Source organism: Lycium ferocissimum, chromosome 7 (assembly GCF_029784015.1).
Source record: "Lycium ferocissimum isolate CSIRO_LF1 chromosome 7, AGI_CSIRO_Lferr_CH_V1, whole genome shotgun sequence".
NCBI classification, from domain to species: domain Eukaryota; kingdom Viridiplantae; phylum Streptophyta; class Magnoliopsida; order Solanales; family Solanaceae; genus Lycium; species Lycium ferocissimum.
This window is the reverse complement of record NC_081348.1, coordinates 46,653,584-46,671,918: the sequence shown is the minus strand read 5'-3', so window position 1 is coordinate 46,671,918 and position 18,335 is coordinate 46,653,584. Positions and strand designations below refer to the sequence as shown.

The 18,335-nt window shown below is 30.5% G+C and overlaps 1 long non-coding RNA gene and 1 pseudogene across 1 annotated transcript in view; one reads left to right on the top strand and one right to left on the bottom strand.

Annotated features, from left to right (window-relative positions):
- LOC132062913 (uncharacterized) overlaps positions 1-6,018 on the top strand; it is a 17,768-nt gene extending 11,750 nt beyond the window's left edge. The window contains exon 3 of the long non-coding RNA XR_009416273.1: positions 5,467-6,018. This is a non-coding gene — a long non-coding RNA (uncharacterized LOC132062913). The remainder of the gene's footprint in view (positions 1-5,466) is intronic.
- A 3,151-nt stretch (positions 6,019-9,169) lies between these two features.
- LOC132065394 (uncharacterized) lies at positions 9,170-17,342 on the bottom strand (annotated as a pseudogene).
- Between the last annotated feature and the right edge of the window lie 993 nt (positions 17,343-18,335).

Sequence of the window (18,335 nt, the reverse complement as noted above, 5' to 3'; positions counted from 1 at the left end):
GTTTAGGGACCTTCTAAAGGGTTGAAACACCTTGGAAAATAATTTTTTGGATCAAGACTCAAAGAGCTCAAAAATCAGCCCTTTGGCCGAATGCTCTCTCTCTGGCTTAGGTTTTCTTTCTTTGTGTTGTGTAGTTGAAATGAATTGTGATGGCTGATTTCTTGGTCATTATTTGGTTCAACTTTGATGCCTACAAGTTGGTCACATGCTCCACTTATGGCATGATTCATTCCATTAACTTTACACTTTAAATTTTCTAATTTGTTTTCTACAACTTTTTGGCCAACCTCACCTTCTTGTTTCTCCTTTCTTCTTTCTTTTCAATTGTTTACAAGACAATTGTATGTGTGGTGAATGATTCATACACCACCCTTTGTCTATTGTAATCATGCCAAGATGGATGAGCAATATTTAATGTGAAATGATCCCTCCACCATGTTATGTCCTCCTAAAACAATGTATACTTTCATAAAGTAGTAGATGCTTAAATATTCAAATGCATGCTTCACATGGATGCCTTATTTTCAGTCACTTGGCTGAATTCCACACTGTGTTTCTTTCAATTTGGTTGTCCACAATATAATGTAAGTGTAGTGGATGAATCACATTTAAATGTATATTTGTATGTCTCCCATAGTAGTCTTATTTAAGATGACTTTGAGTCATCTTTTGGACATTGGATGTTAATGTTCATATTGGCTCATTATTGTCACTAATTTTAACTTAACACCACGATTAAGTAGTTCCTAATTTCCATTAATGCTTCTATACCAAACAAAATTTGTAGATAAATTGTGACTTCAGAAATTAAATCGGAAGTTAAAGTCTCTACTTTGTATCTTGAGATAGTCTTAATACTCGACGTATAAAAATCATGGGTCCATATCTCCTTACCCGAACATTCGTTTTTGTCAAATGAGGACATTTTGTCAATTACGAGATAGACTCCAAAAATTTAATTTTAGGGATATTAGTTCCGATTCAAACGACCAACTTCTACTGGACTCCTGTTTTTTTTTTTTTCTTCCTATCACTGGACACGTATAGTTGTGCAAACAATTATACATGCCTTTTCCGAGAACAATTAAGAGAATTTTTATCTACTAACTAGAAAAAGGTATATTCTAGCTATTGCACCCCTCAACTTTATATCTGTTTAATTTTTATATAAAGATCACGCCACCATACGACGATAAAAATCAATTTGGTATGATTCGGTTCAATCGGTTATGTTAGGTTTGAAAAAATCATTAACACCCCTAATGGAGGTTGTTGCTTTCCTGGCCACCTCCAGATATATGGAGACATAAGGAATACTTGGGAATCTAATCATTTATGGATATGTGTGTGAGATATACAAATTGACAATTTAATAACGTGAAATATTAAGGATCCTTTATGTGATTAATTTGTTGAGATTGTAAATAATTATTTTATAAAAGAGGGTTTGAATAGAATAAACCAATCATTTTTGTTTTGGTCATTTATTTTTTATTGTGGAGATAACTTGTACTTTATTTGTATAAGTGTACTTAAAAATAATAACTTAATGGGTCAAGTTCATGGGAATTGTAAGTGACAGCTCGTTTGGTCTTACATTAATGGTAGCCACTAGCCACAATTAAGACTTGTATTACTCCTCCTTTCCTCCCAATTTATGTGTAAAAACACTTATAAATCACTTTATTATAATACTTCAACATTAGATAATGATTCTAAACAACTCATATTTACCGTGTCCGTTGATTTAACTTACAAAGTAATCATCTAGACAAAAATTTATTAATGTAAGCGTTGGGTGTCCACAGACCTTGGGAAGTCGAGGTTTCTAGTTTTAAAAGCTAAAGTGTTTAGCACGGAGCTCAAATTAAGGTGTAATCTATATGTTGTGCCCAAAGACTCAATATCATAAAAAAAAAAAAAAAAGATGCATTTCTTATATTTATTACTTCGTCTGCTCAATTTTATGTTGCACTTCTCAAATTTCAAAAGTCAAAAGAGTTTTTCCTTTGCCGGCAATCTTTTCATATGCATTTTAAATACTTTTAAATTATCAACTACTGTGACTAATAGTACTTCTTACGTAGTTCCGAATATGTAAATATTATTTCAAAATGTAAAGATTTTCGTGTCCTAATTGTTACTAAAATAAGTTATAGAGTCGAGATACAAGATATGCAAACCAAAAGTAAAGTTACACGAAAAAGAGGGTAGTTTTGGGCAAAAATTAGTTAATGAGAGTATTTACTTTTTAATATATATATATATATATATATATATATGATCTTTTTAGAAAGCCACATTTCATTAACATAAATTTTCAATATTGCAAATTCTCTTAGAAAGGACCGAGAATCTAAAAGAAAAGAGAAGAAAAGTATAAAAACATCAAATTTTCATTGATAACCCCACTTATCCCATTTGAGCTCACCATCACACCCCGAAGTAAGTATTTATTCAAAAGATTTCCACCATATATAATTTTAGTTTAATATGTGATATTTTGTTAAGATCAAATGGAAAATGTGAATTTAAATCCAAAAAATGAAATTGCCCAAGATATATAAAAGTTCACGTTGTACCTATAGAAATTCTTTTTATAAATTATGAGCTTACATATCTAGATAATACCTTAGTTTTTTGTTGAAAAAAAAAGTATTTAAAAAATCACCAATTAAAATAATAAAATATATTGAATTGAAAGAAAAAAAATGTTGATGTTCCTTCAAAAACTTTTAAAGTCTTTAGAAATAAAATATTCATTCCATACTCTAATCAATCTTATCTTTGTGATAAATAAACATACTATTGGCCATTATATTGTTGTTTCATTTCATAATTAAATTTTTGAACGTGAATGATATAGAAATGCTATATAATAGGAAATGAAACTAATAGAATATTCTCCTCCCAATTTAAAAAATATAAACATTGTTGATAAACCCAAATCTTTATAAACTAAAATACTTTGGATGGAATACTAAGTTTTATATTTTGTTAAACTTTTTTTTTTTTTAATATTTTTCTAGACTCTTGCTACTTATATTTGGTTCTAATTGCGGAAAGTATGTTTATGTTGGTTCATTATGTCACTTCTTTCTTTTCAATTTTAATAAAAGTTTTTTAAAAGTTATGAACGATACCCATCATCTTCTATCCTAATATTAATATTGTTCTTTAATATATATTATTAATAAGTTCTCTTATCCTTTGACATAGTTTTAAACAAAATAGTTAGTTAATTAGTTAATAATTAGTTATTGGTTATTGTTTTTAAATTTTAATTTAAAGATAATTACAATTTTAAAAATATAGAAACCACATTTCAACATCTTAACACATTTGGAGCAGTTAATTGCAATATTTCAACAAAAGCTGAAACTTAGAAACCACCGACTAATGTGGAAAAGAAAAGAGAAGAAAAAAAAAAAAAAAAACACCAACTAATCACCCCACTTCCCCCGTTTCTGCTCACCATCACACCCCGTCAAATGAAGCACGTTTGAAGCGATTTACCTATACAAATTTTAAAAATAATTAAATATCTATATTTTTTAAGATCTAAATTTAAAAATGTGAATTTAAATCCAAAAAATGAAATCCCCAAGATATAGCCAAGCAACTTCCACGTTTTGCTCCTAACTTATAGCAATAATATTTATCCACAAATATGAGCTATGGAGAATAATCTGTTACTACCTTAGTTTATTCATTTTTTTTTAAAAAAGTATTTAAAAAATCACCAATTAAAATAATGCAATTTGTGATAACTGCATGCACTTACCCAAGGAATAGCTTTCCTTAAACAACTTGCACTCCTCTCACTTCCTTCAAAAACTGATCTTAAAGTCTTTAGTAACCAACAATATATTCATCCTCCGTACTCAAATACAATCCTTACTAATCTTGCATTGCCGAACTTGAAGTATAATAATGATTGGCTTCTATGACTATTACATGCCATTATATTGTTGTTTCATTTCATAATTCAATTTTAAAAATAAAGAATGCTGAATTGTGCAACACAACGTATGCTGAATTTTTATTTGGTACATGAGCAAAATGTGATTACGGAATAGAATATTTCAGCGGCAGTTTGTTTCCGGAGAATTCATATTTTTTTTTCCAGTGAGAAGTATTGTTGATTCATGTCATGATCCTTGGTGATTTCTCCTTTAGCATATGTAATTTTAAGAGATCATGCTTTTGGATGGACTATACACAAGTCTAAATTAAGCATTTTGTTAAATCTGTAATTTTTATGCTACTTCCTCTACTATTTTCTCAGGGAAGTTTCTATGCACCATACATCTACCCATATATCTGTAAAACCATGGATGGTGATGTTCACTTGCACAGGAAAAGTAGCGGAAAGTATCTTTATGGATGTGGGCTCGAAGAACATGATGGCTCTATTATTACTCCTTTTCTTTTTCTACCCATGGTGTTGATAGTTATCCAAAGTCATTTTATTGATATGAATGATACCCATCATCTTCTATCCTAATTAATTAATATTGTTCTTTAATATTACAATGTCAGTAATAAGTTCTCTTATCCTTTGACATTTGAATGAAATGTAATATTGAAATTTACTAACAAATAATAATTTAGAATTAATTACAAAGAAAATTATCATTCAAAGATAAAGTTTTTGAAGCTAAATATTTAATGAATATGAATTAGTAATCCCATGGAATAGGGCTAAAAACAAACAATGGTTGGGACTTTTGATTTTTACGAGGTAACAAAAAACTTCTCTATTTATACTTTATACTAATTCAAAATTACAATTGGATTGTTTTGATTAATTAAGCTAAAATACTAAATAAGAGAAATCAATTAATATCATGTAAGGGAAACCATTTTAAAGAGGAGAATAGATATAGTATGAGGGTATGTATATTTTTCACACATCGAACTATGAATTAATAAGAACACATGATTCCGAAATTGAAGAAAAAAGTCAAATCATCAACGAAAAGAGAGATTCAAACTTTCGCAAAAAAAAAAAAAAAAAAATCGAATTCTTCTTAATAATTTTGTCACTTCACCAAAATCAAGATTGTTTCAGTGGTCAAATAGCAAAAAAGTGGTAGCTTAAAAAAAAAAAGACCTACATTTCAATAGTTGGTCAATATTAACAACGGTGCAATATTGTGTCTTGATTGATTCTATGTTGTCCAAGTAACGTAGAAGTCTCCGTTATTGGATCATCTCCTTGGTAGTGATTAGTGAAATACATTTTGTTAGGTACGATTTCAGATACTATCTAGGTTACTTGGTAGGACATTTTATATTGGATTTCACTACTTTAATACATTGCGAAGATTATCTTCATTAATGTTATGTTCCAAAGTCTTGAATCTAAGCATGTAATTGCATTTTATCTTCCAAATTACATTCTTTTTCTCTTATTTTTCGTTTCAACGTATTTGATCATTCATGTTTATGTTCATGGTGCAGGTTCCCGGTGTTGAAATAGACATTTGTAGCAGCAAGAAAGTAACAAACTCCTACTAACATAATTGCTAAAATATGATAGAATTACGAGGAAATGATGATCTCAAACTACGCGAAAGTGTCTGTCTTTCAACACAAATTGTAGAGAATTGATGGTATACATACATTCAACTTAATTTTGACATTTTGTGTCTTTCTTAAGTTTGCTGCTTTAATGAAAGCTTCTAAAATATATCACTATGTTTGAGTTTATTTTTGAAGTCTTTTATTTTGGAAACACAACTCTAAGGAGCTGTCTACGTGTGACTTAACGGTCACGGATTTGAACTGTGGAAGCAACCACTAATGCTTGCATTAGGATAGACTGATTGTCTACATCATATGACTGCCCTTTTTTGCCCTTTACAACTCTAATGGATGTTTTTACTTAGCTAAATTTTGTGAGGTCTACATTAATGTGGAACAGTTGCTTCCTTAACAACCAAGATGTGTTGTTTGTGACTAAAAGTTGGCCTTTGAAGAGGTTAATCCCGCTTATTTTTGTTTTTACCACGAAAGGTTGTTTGGTTGATTAATATTAAGAAAATTTTTGGTTGATTAATATTATGATATTTTTTGATATTTTTTAGTTGGCTTATATATATGGGCTATGCTGATCAAAGTTTTAGTGATTTCGTTGAATCCGCTGATTGGAAAATTGTTTCACTCGGCTAGCATCAAATATTGAAGATCTTATTTGAACAGTGAAATTGTTCGGTTGATTAATATAATGAAAATTTTTGGTTAATTTATTAAGAAATTTTTTGGTTGTCTAATTAAAAAATTGTTTCACTGGGCTAGCATCAACTATTAAAGATCTCATTTGAACAAATTTTAAATTTGTGATGTTTAAGACCTTTGTTAAGCACACCTATATATGTGTTTGTTATTAACATGTTCCCTGTATGCTCCATTTTTTATTGATTTTTTTCATAAAATTATTCAGAATTCAGGATTTTGGGGAGCTGATTGGTTGATGTTTCTTTTTCTGTGTTTAGAAATAGTTTTAAGCTTTGATATATTATGTATTGTTATGTAGTGCCTTGCTTTCTGTGAGGAACACTTATGTTCTTTTGATGCTAAAACAATTTATTTGACAACGAGCTTCTCTGTTTATCTTATGGATTAATTTAATATCATAATTAGAATACAATATGAGATTATTTGGACAGTAGGTAAAAAATTAAATGGAAAAAAATTCAATTAAAATATCATAAGCTCTTTTTTGTATCTATTAAGAGGAGAGTATCTGATAAATCCAAACTAGGAGGATTAGGAATTAGATTTGCAAGCATTTAGATATTCCAACTAAAACTATTTTTGTGAAACATATTAGGTCATAACAGAAAAGACTAACAGTAAAGGACTAAAACAAAGAGTCTAATAATTTAGATTTTTAGTGGGGTAAAGGAATAAAATCAACATTAACATTAAATAAAGTGGTGTTTGACATTTAACTAAAGCATAAAAGATCAAAGCGTTTGATGATCACGTCTTATATAGTTCAAAGTAAACAAACTGATGAAGTTTTCCATAGGCTTATATCTTCTCAGTAAATAATTTTTTAAGTCATACAAGTTTTTTAGAAGGAACGAAAAGATTAGAGGTCATGCACATCAAATCGCTTTTCAGAGGTTTGTTCATTTTTGGAGTACGTCCACAATAATCGTCAGGTTTGTGTTGCATGTTCTTATTGTGATATTGACCCAGAGTATAAAGAATTGTATACTGTTTGAAGAAATAGTCACTAATGAAGTAGTCGCAGCTAAATACATCTTAGTATGTAATAAGACTGATCCAAAAAAATATATAAAATCTAAAGTATGTCACACATGGTTCATAAACATTTGTTTCAATTATTTTCTCCGCTCTCTTTTTCTTTGAAATGATCCGCGCATCGCGCGGGTACGTATACTAGTAAAGATATAATATAAGAAAAGGATGCCAATTGGCCCAACCAAAAATCCCCTAAAACCTAGCCTCTCCCGCCGCCACACCCATCCTATTCTTCCCGTCCAAATTTCAAAAATAGTCCTAAATAACTTCCCGCTTCAAAGCCCCTCCCTTTTTTATTTTAGCTGCGCTTTAAAATCCCTCTATTATCAGTTTCTACCATTGTAGTTCTACCTTTGTTAGTGCTCCAAAAAACCCTAATATTTTGATCAAACAGCCGATTATACTAGTGAATTCCACTGTGGTATGTTTCTCACAAAAGTTAATACTTCATAATGGTGTCATATATCTAGGAAATGCTACAATATCTAGATATTTCTCATGTGCAAATCTAATATTTCTTCTCAGGTTAACATAATCAAGAAGACTGGAGTTGACACAAAGAAAAAGAAATGGGTAAGTTTAAGAAGATTAAGAGATAGATTTCTTTATTATATTATATAGTTATAATTTTTTATATGTAAAATTCTTGTGCAGCATTTTTGAAGAGAGTGAGATCAATTATTGACAACAAAATGCTTGACTTGCGGAGATGTGGTTTCATAAAGCTTTGTTGAAGAACTTATTGCAGAAGAATTCGAGTTAGGAGTGATTTTGATGTAGTCAGATGTTGAAACACCATCGTTTATTATTTAGTTAGGTTTGAATTTTACTTGAGAGAGAGCAAATCATTTGATTTGATATTATTTAATTTGTTCACAGTACTCGTATATTGTTACTTTGTTCTATGGTTATGGTATAAAAAGGTGTTTACTTGACATATATTTCATGTTTGTAAAGATTGACAATTATGAATGTACAAATTGAATATAAATATGCCAGGATCAAATAAATATAAATTCAGAATATATTAATTGAAATGTTGAAAATTCTAAAGTGACATTTGTAAATTTTTTAAAGAATGTCATTTATTTTTTTGACATTCACGTAAAATTTGGCTACGACATTTCATAAATGTAGTAAATTTGTTATGTTGATACTGACCAAAATGTCAAATTTTAATGTGACATTTTACAAAGGTCACAAGTAAATGTCGCAAAAATTTTACCAACATTAATCTAAATGTCAAAAAAAATTAAGTGACATTTTATATATGTCGTAAATAAATGTCGTTTATTTCTTATCGACATTTACCTAAGTGTCGGGAAATTCCGACACCGAAATTTACGACATTTGATGCAAATGTAAATTAAATGTCGGTAAACGGATTTGTGACATTTAAACAGCTTAATCAGACATTTATATAATGTCGTCGTATCTCTACTTTCTTGTAGTGCAATTTGTGAGGTATCGTTCAGATTTTGAGAGTCAAATAAGTTTTTTTATTTTATCGTAATTTTTTCATGTCTTTTAAATATTTTGAATTTTCCAATCATTATTGTATAGCACTTGCTATGTAGTTTTTTATTTAATAAAAATTTTATTTCAAAATATTTAAAGATTTCATGTCTAAATTCACGATTAAAATTAAGTAACTTCCCTCTCAAAAGTCAAAACCCTAGTGCTGCCACATTGGGACAAAATTATTAGTATTTCTCTTTTCGATATCCCCTTTAAATATGACTTGCTGTCGTAGGTTAAAACTCAATGAAAAGTGCATTTTTTTTTTCTTCTTATATTGTCACTATATAAACCTTAAAACTCTATTACAATTTCTTGATTATGAAGTAAGATTTATAGATGGATAAAGAGAATTATATTGCTAATTACCAGATTCTTCTCTTCTGCTTCAAACATGTAACTCATTAATATATACTCATTAACCTCGCGCGAAATGAGAGTAACTTCTTTTTTCCTCATTTTTTCTTTCTTTATGTTGTGAAAGATATAATTAAAAAGACTAATTGGTTAGGGCTTTTTGCCATTTTTGAGGGCATTGAATCCAGCATATAGTACTCTGTTATCCATCCTTCAATGATTTCAACCTCAGTTTTCCTTGCATGGTTAACCATTCTGATTCAGTTGGCTTTGCAGAAAGAATGTCTAGACAATGGGAACCTAGAAAAATGAAGAAAAATGAAAGAGGAAATGAAAAGAAATTAGAGTCAACATCTAAACGAGAAAATAATTATTCTTTGATTTTTCATCCAGTGTTTGGCGCATGTTTGAACTCGATTAATACGGATTTGCGCCTTGTTAGGTCCATTAAAGGAAGAGCTCGGGTAAATTCACAAACAACCACTTTTCAACTCTTGTGGCGGAAAAAGTTATTTATCTTGGAGTTTCGCTTGTGGAATTTGAAGTCTACGGCGGTATTTTTTTCAAAGATAGAGCGAAAAGTGGTTGAGTGAACTTATTGTTTCTATAGGCATCTGAAATTATTTTCATCTTCGATTAACAAAGGCAGCAACCTTTAGTTAAGGGTGGAGGGAACCTATGTATTTTTATCAAGTCGCAAATTAATATTTAACCAAAAAATATTTACTTTATAAGCGATTTGATTAAATAAATATCTATTTTGGCATATATAGGTGAAACTAAATGTTACAACTAATAGAGATTCTAAAATTTCATTATTGATGTTGATGCCTTTATTAACATTTCCGATTCTATCAAAACAAACAACATGAGTTCCTTTATTACTACATTTGTTTGGAAAGTAAATAATGGCATACCGTTACGCGTGTAGACAGCTCGTAGACTATGAGATATGTCTTTCAAAACCCTAAAACAGAAAGAAAAACACACACCAAAAAAGAATTGATGTAAGACATAAACGTGAAGCATGTCAATAATTCAAACATATGTCACCAAATAGAAAAAGGAAAAAACTTTGGGGAAAAAAAGAAAACAAAAAGAGCACGTACCCTGCGCTACTATAAGGATCCCTTAGCCCATTAGAGAAAATGATGTTGCTAGCAAACCTATGAAGAGCTAATTTTATGTCCTGCAAAATTCACTCATGTAAGTTCACATATCTATAGACGAAACAAGAGATAGTAACATGACAAAACATGCATAATGATAAAACGTTGTAATTATTACTAGAAGATATGGTTGAGTGGTTACTATTCTTTCATAAGCAGAGGCGAATTTAGGCAGAAAAATTGGGTCGTGAGCCGTAGTTCTTCCTACCCAAAGGCGATATATTGTGTGTATAATTTTGCAATATATCTAATAGTAATTGAAAGGTACGCATGGTGTTAGGCGAGTGGATCAACGATTAGATTAGGCAGGTTTAATTCCTCAAGTTCGGGATCAAACTGACTTGATGCACTTTTTTGTTCTTTATTTTTAAAGCAACTTTTAACTTCCCATTTTTATATTGTTTCTAAATCCTTTTTCTTCTTTAATTCTAATTACCCAAAAGACAAAAACGTTTTCATTTTTTTTATATTATTCCTGATTACTATTTTTTCTTTATTTCTAATTACCCAAAAGGCAAATGAAATATACTTAAATGAAGCACAAGCGCTGCAAATCCTGAAAGCAATGGTGAATCCAGGGGTGAACCCATCCTCTTAAAATCCTGGATTCACCTCTGTTAGTAAGAGGTCTCGTGTACGAGTCTTCATAAGAATGAAGTCGTCTTTAGTAGAAAGCGTTTTACCCCTAAAGTGGAAGTAGGACGTCTTGATTGTGTTGCTCTGGACTTACCAAAAATTACTACCGTCCTCATAGCAGATCCTTAAAAAAGGCATTACTTTTGGAAAATCCATCACGCGCACTCATCGATATTTTGAAGAAGTCGAGCAACATAGCTTCTCCATACCAGTTCGGATGTCGGATCCCAGGCAATTTCCAAACTCTTATAAGACCATCGAGAAAAGCTCCCAACAAGCCAATTTCTAACGGACCTCCCTCAAAAATTTATTTCAAAAAGTCGCTTCTTCTTAATTATATATATGTGATTGTGTGTAAGGCGAACGTATATAATCATACATCGGGTGAGAAATCTGGAAAAAAATAATAATGAAAGGTTTGTAATTATAGGAATAAAAAATTGAAGTATGAAAAAGAAGTATACATGTCCTCCATAATAAGTTGTGATCCAATGTGGACGAGGTGGGACACCAAACTTGCTCTTGCAATCGTTTATATAGTCATCTAAATTGAAAGGATATGAATAGAACATGTCATTTTTCATACACCCATAGGCATCACCATCTCACTGCATGTCTGCAAAATAATTAGACGAGTTATTAGTTTCTAAATTATATTTACTTCAAAATATCTGTAAAATTATTTAGTACAACGAAAATTGCCAGACAAGACGTGTTAGCTCAATTAAAGAAATAAGAAAAAAGAAAAGAACCAAAACACTTAACTCATTTTATCTTTGAATAATGAAATTGCGTAAAATACAATCAAGTCATCTTTTATAATAGTAGAGGTGTTGGTCGTTAAGTACTTTGCTTTAGCCAGCGCCATTATTTTCTGCTATCTTCCATCAGCATGGGTACCGTATAATTTTGTCCATCAAAATTTAGGTAGATGGAAGGAAATCAACTAGTATTCTTTGTATGTACTCTGTATTAGGATCTAAATAATAGTAGTTTTTAAGGTCTGAACCCACTTCACTGACCACTCTAAGCTATATCCTTGGGTGCACAAAATCGGGTACCTACTACCTCTCACCAATACCTATCAGGTAACTCACGAAAGTGTAGGCAAACATGAAGAAATCGCCAAATGTTCTATCTCTAGAATTTGAACATTATTTCTCAAAGGTTTGTACCACTTCATTTACCACTTTGGGCCACATCCTTGAGTTCTCAAGCTAGGTACTGTTATCTCCCAAAAGCAAGAACTAGGTAGATGGGATGAAACACCGAGTGATTTTTCTTTGATATGATTTGACCCTGGTTTCTAAGGTCTGTCTGATTTTATTGATCACTATTTCAAATCATTAGGCGCTCACAATCAAATCATTTATAAAGTACTTATAAGTAAATCTCTATAAACACTGATTTTAACGTGATAAAAATATAGCAACTAACCTCAATATAGTATAAACTTTATCTCTTTATACTATTATTGTATATAACTTAAATCCTTAGAATAAATTGGTGTTTACTTACTTGCCAGCTCCATCCCATGCTTGTTTCACTAGGCATGGAGTTTATGTCGTAACAAGCCTGATTTCCTTCATATGCAACAACTCCAGCATAAATACGATCAAGAACATGACTTCCTTTTGGTGCACCATCAATTCCTCCACAAACCAGAGTCACTGGGTAGCTTGGTGGCTTGTCATACTGAGCAGCCACTGAATATATTGTATTCAAATAATCCTTCAACTCAAATGAATCATTCAACTGCCTGAAACTCTCAAGAAATTCAAGATTAGATAAATATTGAATATATATAAATAAAGAATAAAAGAAAGAAAGAGTTTAAGCTATAGACACCGTCATAATTGATAAATACTTATCTGCATCGAATATTTATACAAGATCAACAAATATAAGACATGTCTTGTATATATACATCTATCACTTAACTATGGTGTACTGATATATGTATTTTTCACTTTAAGTTTTAGTTTGTAAAGTTAACTTCATTAGTTTGGTGTCAAAAGGTGTGGTGAGTTTTTACCTCATCACTGTTAAAAAAAAAAAAAAAAAAACCACAATTACACTATCAAAACACCAAATATGAAAATAACACAAGTTAACTACTTAGGAAAATCAACCTGATGGTGTAAAAATTTCTTACACTGATAAGTCACTCAAAGTCAAAGATATTTACTGGTAAGTAGGGGTGTACATGGACCGGGTTGGTTCGAATTTTTTAAACGCCAAACCAAACCAATTGCGTCGGGTTTTTAAATTTATACACCAAACCAAACCAATAAAATTCGGGTTTTTCAACCTCGGGTTTTCTCGGGTTATTCGATTTTCTCGGATTTTTCGGGTTTTTTTCCGGAATAGTCTTGATACAAAACATATAACTTTTACTTCAAATATTTCTTTAGTTCTAGTAAGATACAACTATATAATTAAGGTGTTTCTTAAGAAAATAACACAAAATGTGAGAAGAGTGATGACATTGTATTAAAATATTCAACAAAAGCTAATAAATTCAGTCAAAATAAATATTGCTAATTAACAAGCCATAAAGAAAATGACCATAATCTAAAAATACTAAGTCATGCTAAAATAAGTACGGTTAATAAGTATTAATTACATGACAAAGAAATAAAACTTAAGTTATGTTTTTTCACTCTCTAAATAATTATGCAAAGAAATAAGAAGAATGATATCCAACATTATTGTCATTCCTAGTGGTAAATTGAATTTCTTTTGTTAGCATTAGTGTTGAGTTAGTTTTGGTTTGGACTTTATTTGAGTTGGACTTTATTTGAGTTACTAACACCCATAGGATATAAAATTTATTGATATTCAAAATTCGAAGTTCAAGCTTGAATAATATGATAATAGTTAAAGAACTACGAAAAAATTTAAGAAATATTTATAAATTACATTACCAATAAATATTTTTATGTATAAAATATTTTAAAATTTGAATACGTGTAATGTCGGGTTAGTTTGGTTCGATTTGACTTTTTTTTAGTTAAAACCAAACCAAACCAATTATGGTCGGGTTTTTTTTTCCAAATTCAAATCAAGTCAAACCAAACCACTAGCCTGGGTTTTTTCTGGCCTCGGTTTATCGGTTTGGTGCGGTTTGTCGGTTTACTTTGTACACCCCTACTGGTAAGTCTCTTAAAATGTGGGATATCTACGAATAAATCTCCTTAAAATATGAGATGTATAATAACTAAAAAAAAGAAAATTAAGATAATTACATGTTATAACAAATAAATGTGATGTGACAGTACAAAATTCCTAACAGTAACTTAAACTCCTTTTGAAATATAGGAAAGAGAAAAAGAAAAAAAAAACATTACGAGCAAGTCTTGAATTTCCGAGTGAGGTAGGAGAGTCCATTTTTGCTAGAAGCAATCTTGTCAATTATAGACCATGATTTTTGTATAGTTCGGTAACAACTCTTACTAGCTTCCTGAAATAATTATGTAATAACTTGTTAGTACGTAATTAGAAAAAAGTAAAATAAAATAAAACAATAAAGGACTTATTAAAAGTAAGGAAAAAATTAAGTAATTTTCTTACTTTAAAATCCTGAGACACAATCGAATAATATCCATTTTGTGGTGTGATATTATCAAAATAAAGAATAGGAGCTGATGAAGCTAAAGCACCAAGAGCTATATGAGGATACTTCATTCGAAACCACGAAGCAAGCACTGAAAAAAAAAAAAACCATTTCAAAAAAAGAGAAAAATAATTTTAAAAAAAGAAATTAGAGGAAGAGTTTTGATAATATTCAAACTAGAAATTAATTGCAAAGACTAAAAAAGAAAAGGAAATTAAGAAGGGATTTTTTCTCTTACTTCCTCCATAGGATCCTCCAATGACAATAATTGGAGAATTTTGTGCTGAGTATTTTTCTTTAATATGTAACAAAAGTTCTGCATAATCAGCTACAGCTTGTTCTGAATTGAAATAACCTCTAGTGTCTTCATCTTTTAGAGCTTCTTCCATTGTCTTTCCAAATGGTCTTGATTTTCCATAATACCTATGCTGAAAATGGAACGCAAAATAAAAATAAAAATAAAAATAAATGAAACTCTAAACCATAAAAAAAAAAAACTGATCCGACTAATCCGAATTCATGATGTGTCTAGCTCACTAAGGGAAAATGCCGAGCCAACATTTTCATCGATAGAGTCAAAATATAAAGAAGTAAACGCATAAGTAGTCGAGAGGATTCAACAATAACATATAGTATACATGTTGTTGCAGAGTCGGAAATTTCACCAAAGGGATTCGAAATATAAAGAAACAAACACAGGAAAAAGCCAAGAAAATTCGACATCAACTATATATACATAAGAATAATAATTTTGAGCTTACATATAGAGTGCAATTTTCCAGCCAAAAGATTCATTTACGGCTTTACAACCCCAGCTCTGCCCCTGATCATCAGTATACATAAATTAAAAACGAATAACCTATCTACACCACGCGCGAAACTAGAGAGATGAAATTCGCAGGAAAATCACACTACAGATACAATGTTAATTTTTTGATGTATTGTATATAGTAGACGTGGAACCATTTGGTGAAAATTTGGGTTTAGTTACCGATTACCATTAACAATCACGAAATGTGACATAAACAAAAACAAATAAGACAATTGTGGTTTTAATTAATACGATCGCCCTATGAACGTGCGATTTACGCATTATTTCCAGACAATCTCAATCGTAGGAAAAAAAAATATTAAATAATATTATTTGTAATTATATATATTTATTTTAGAACAAAGGTGCAAATATATTCATCGCTTTGCGATTTATAGCAAGGAATATACCTACTTATTAAAGAATGGTGCATATATACCCTAACATTACGCATAATAAATGCAAAATATCACTTTTCAGTAGATTTAATTTTTTTTCAAAAACTCATTAGTTTATTATTTTTTAATAAAAAATGTCACGTGCCTTTAAAAAATAAGTCTATCCAACTAATTTTTTTTGAAGCCACATAACAACTTTTTCTAGTGTGTTGTCTGGTTAGTTTAAAAAAAAAAGAAAATCTATGTGGCTTTAAAAAAAAAGAATACTGCTTTTTTAAATGAACGGTCCGGCCCAAAAAAAAAAAAAAAAAATAATACCACGTGATATTAGAAAACTTATAAGTCTACTTATTTTTTTCAGTCATTTGGCATTTTTTTTAATTTGAATTAGTGTCTGCATCCACTTTAAATTTTCCTTAAATCTTCAGTCAAATAACGTCTTACGTAGCAACTTCTAGGTTTTCTTTAGTCTTCTATCCCTATCATTAGCAACTTCTCACAAGGTTAATTTTCTATTTCCATATTTACCTAAATCGCCTATCATTAAACTAAAAATATTTCCATCAAGCCAACAGTTTTTAACCTTAGAGGAACAAACAACTTTCAAGAATTGTAGGGATCTAGTAGGCTCGATTCAGTTGTTCACACGAACTCGCCTTGTTGGTGAGGGGTTAATCCCACATTGTAATCCCTTTCCCCTTATATAATAAAAACAATTTAAAAAAAAAAACTTTCAAGAATTAATTTAAGAACTAAATATACAAATAAAAGAATGAGAAATCATAATAGCCGTGTTCTAATTGACCCAAACCTTCGGCACCTCACAATGATTGATACTCTCCAAGTAAAACACTTTTTGGATTTTCAGAATTGAATTTTTGTGCTTATTAATATTATTAATTAATTATTATTGTATAACCTTTGTGCATCTTCCGAAAGACAAACAATACTACTTACACATTAACGATAGGAGTTTTCCTAAACTACGATTCTAACAACAGTTTAAGCGTAGACATTGTATGGGTCCTAGTAGAAAATAGCTTAATTGAATAATATGAATCCTTGCGGGTATGCACTACGAATCCTTGATGGAATTAATGAATATATATACCTCCATGTAAACAAGAAGAGCCTTAAAACGAGGGGCAAAATCAGTGAGAAATCCAATACCAAGAGGATCATAATCAATGGGAGATTCAGCACCAAGATAGGCAAAAATTGGAGTGCTCGAATTAGAACCACCCCAATACTTAGAATTAATTATGTACCTTTGTTTAAAAGTTGAGTAACTTTTTGGTCCATAATTAAAGTGATCAAGCGTTTGTGCATAGTAATAAGTCTCAAATTCTTTTGGAAGATTTGAAGAAGAAGAAAAGGTGTTAGGATCATGACGTATACTTTCAAGAAGTGGTTTGAGTCTTGGGATTTTATGGGGTTTTGAAGAAATTGAGGTTTTTGTGAAGATGAATAAGAGAAGCAAAAGAAACCATTGGAATGAGAAAAGGCTATTCATCTTAGTTGAAGAAAAGACTTTGGTAAAGAATGTTTCTTGGTGATTCTATCTATTGTGGATACATTTATAAGTGTTTCACTCACCCACGTGAAGCATGATTGTATGGGTTATCTAACAAATTTTTATGTTGGCTTAATGCATATGCGGCCCCTAAACTTGTCTTTTTTTTTCGTTTTAACATCTCAATCTGTAAGTGTTGTATCAAGCACAACTTGACCTTAAATGTGTACATATCAAACACAATCCGACTTACATAACATATATGGTGAGTTTCATTTTTTTAGCCTTGCATTTGAATGACAATTCACATCGTACGTGGAAAATTCAACCAATCAAAACACCCCACCCATTTTAATTATACACATCAACGATTAAGTTTTGGTTTTTAGATTAAGTTTTGGTTTTTTAGTTTTCGGTTTTGGTTTCTTATTTTTCAGTTTTTTATTTGTCAGTTTTAGTTTCCAGTTTTGGGTTTTTATTTTCCAGATTTAGTTTTCAGTTTTTATTTTCAGTTTTAGTTTCCAATTTTGATTTCTTATTTTTCAGTTTTGTTATTTGATTGGTTTAAGTGGTGGTTCTTCACTTGTATAACACATTAGCACACTTCTTCCTATCTAATGTGTATAATTAAAATGGGTGGGGTAATTTAATTAGTTGAATTTTTCACGTAGGGATGCGGTTGATATTTATGTGCAAGGCTAAAAAAAATGAAACTCACCATATATGCTTTGTAAGTCAGATTGTGTTTGATAGACACACTTGAGGTCAAGTTCAGGGGTCCAATCGGAACAACACTTAGTTGAGGTGCCAAAATAGAAAAAAGGGACAAGTTTAGGGGGTCGCATATGCATTAAGCCTTTTATCTTATTTCTTTTTACCTATTGTCTGGTACTCACTTTGAAGTCATTCAGATTCGTCCGACCTAAGGTCCATTAAAAAGGGAAGCTCTCTCTATTAAAATATTGTCATTTTCCACTGTTCAAACATGGGACATATAGTTATGGATAAAATTCACCAATAACCATTTCTCAACCCCTGT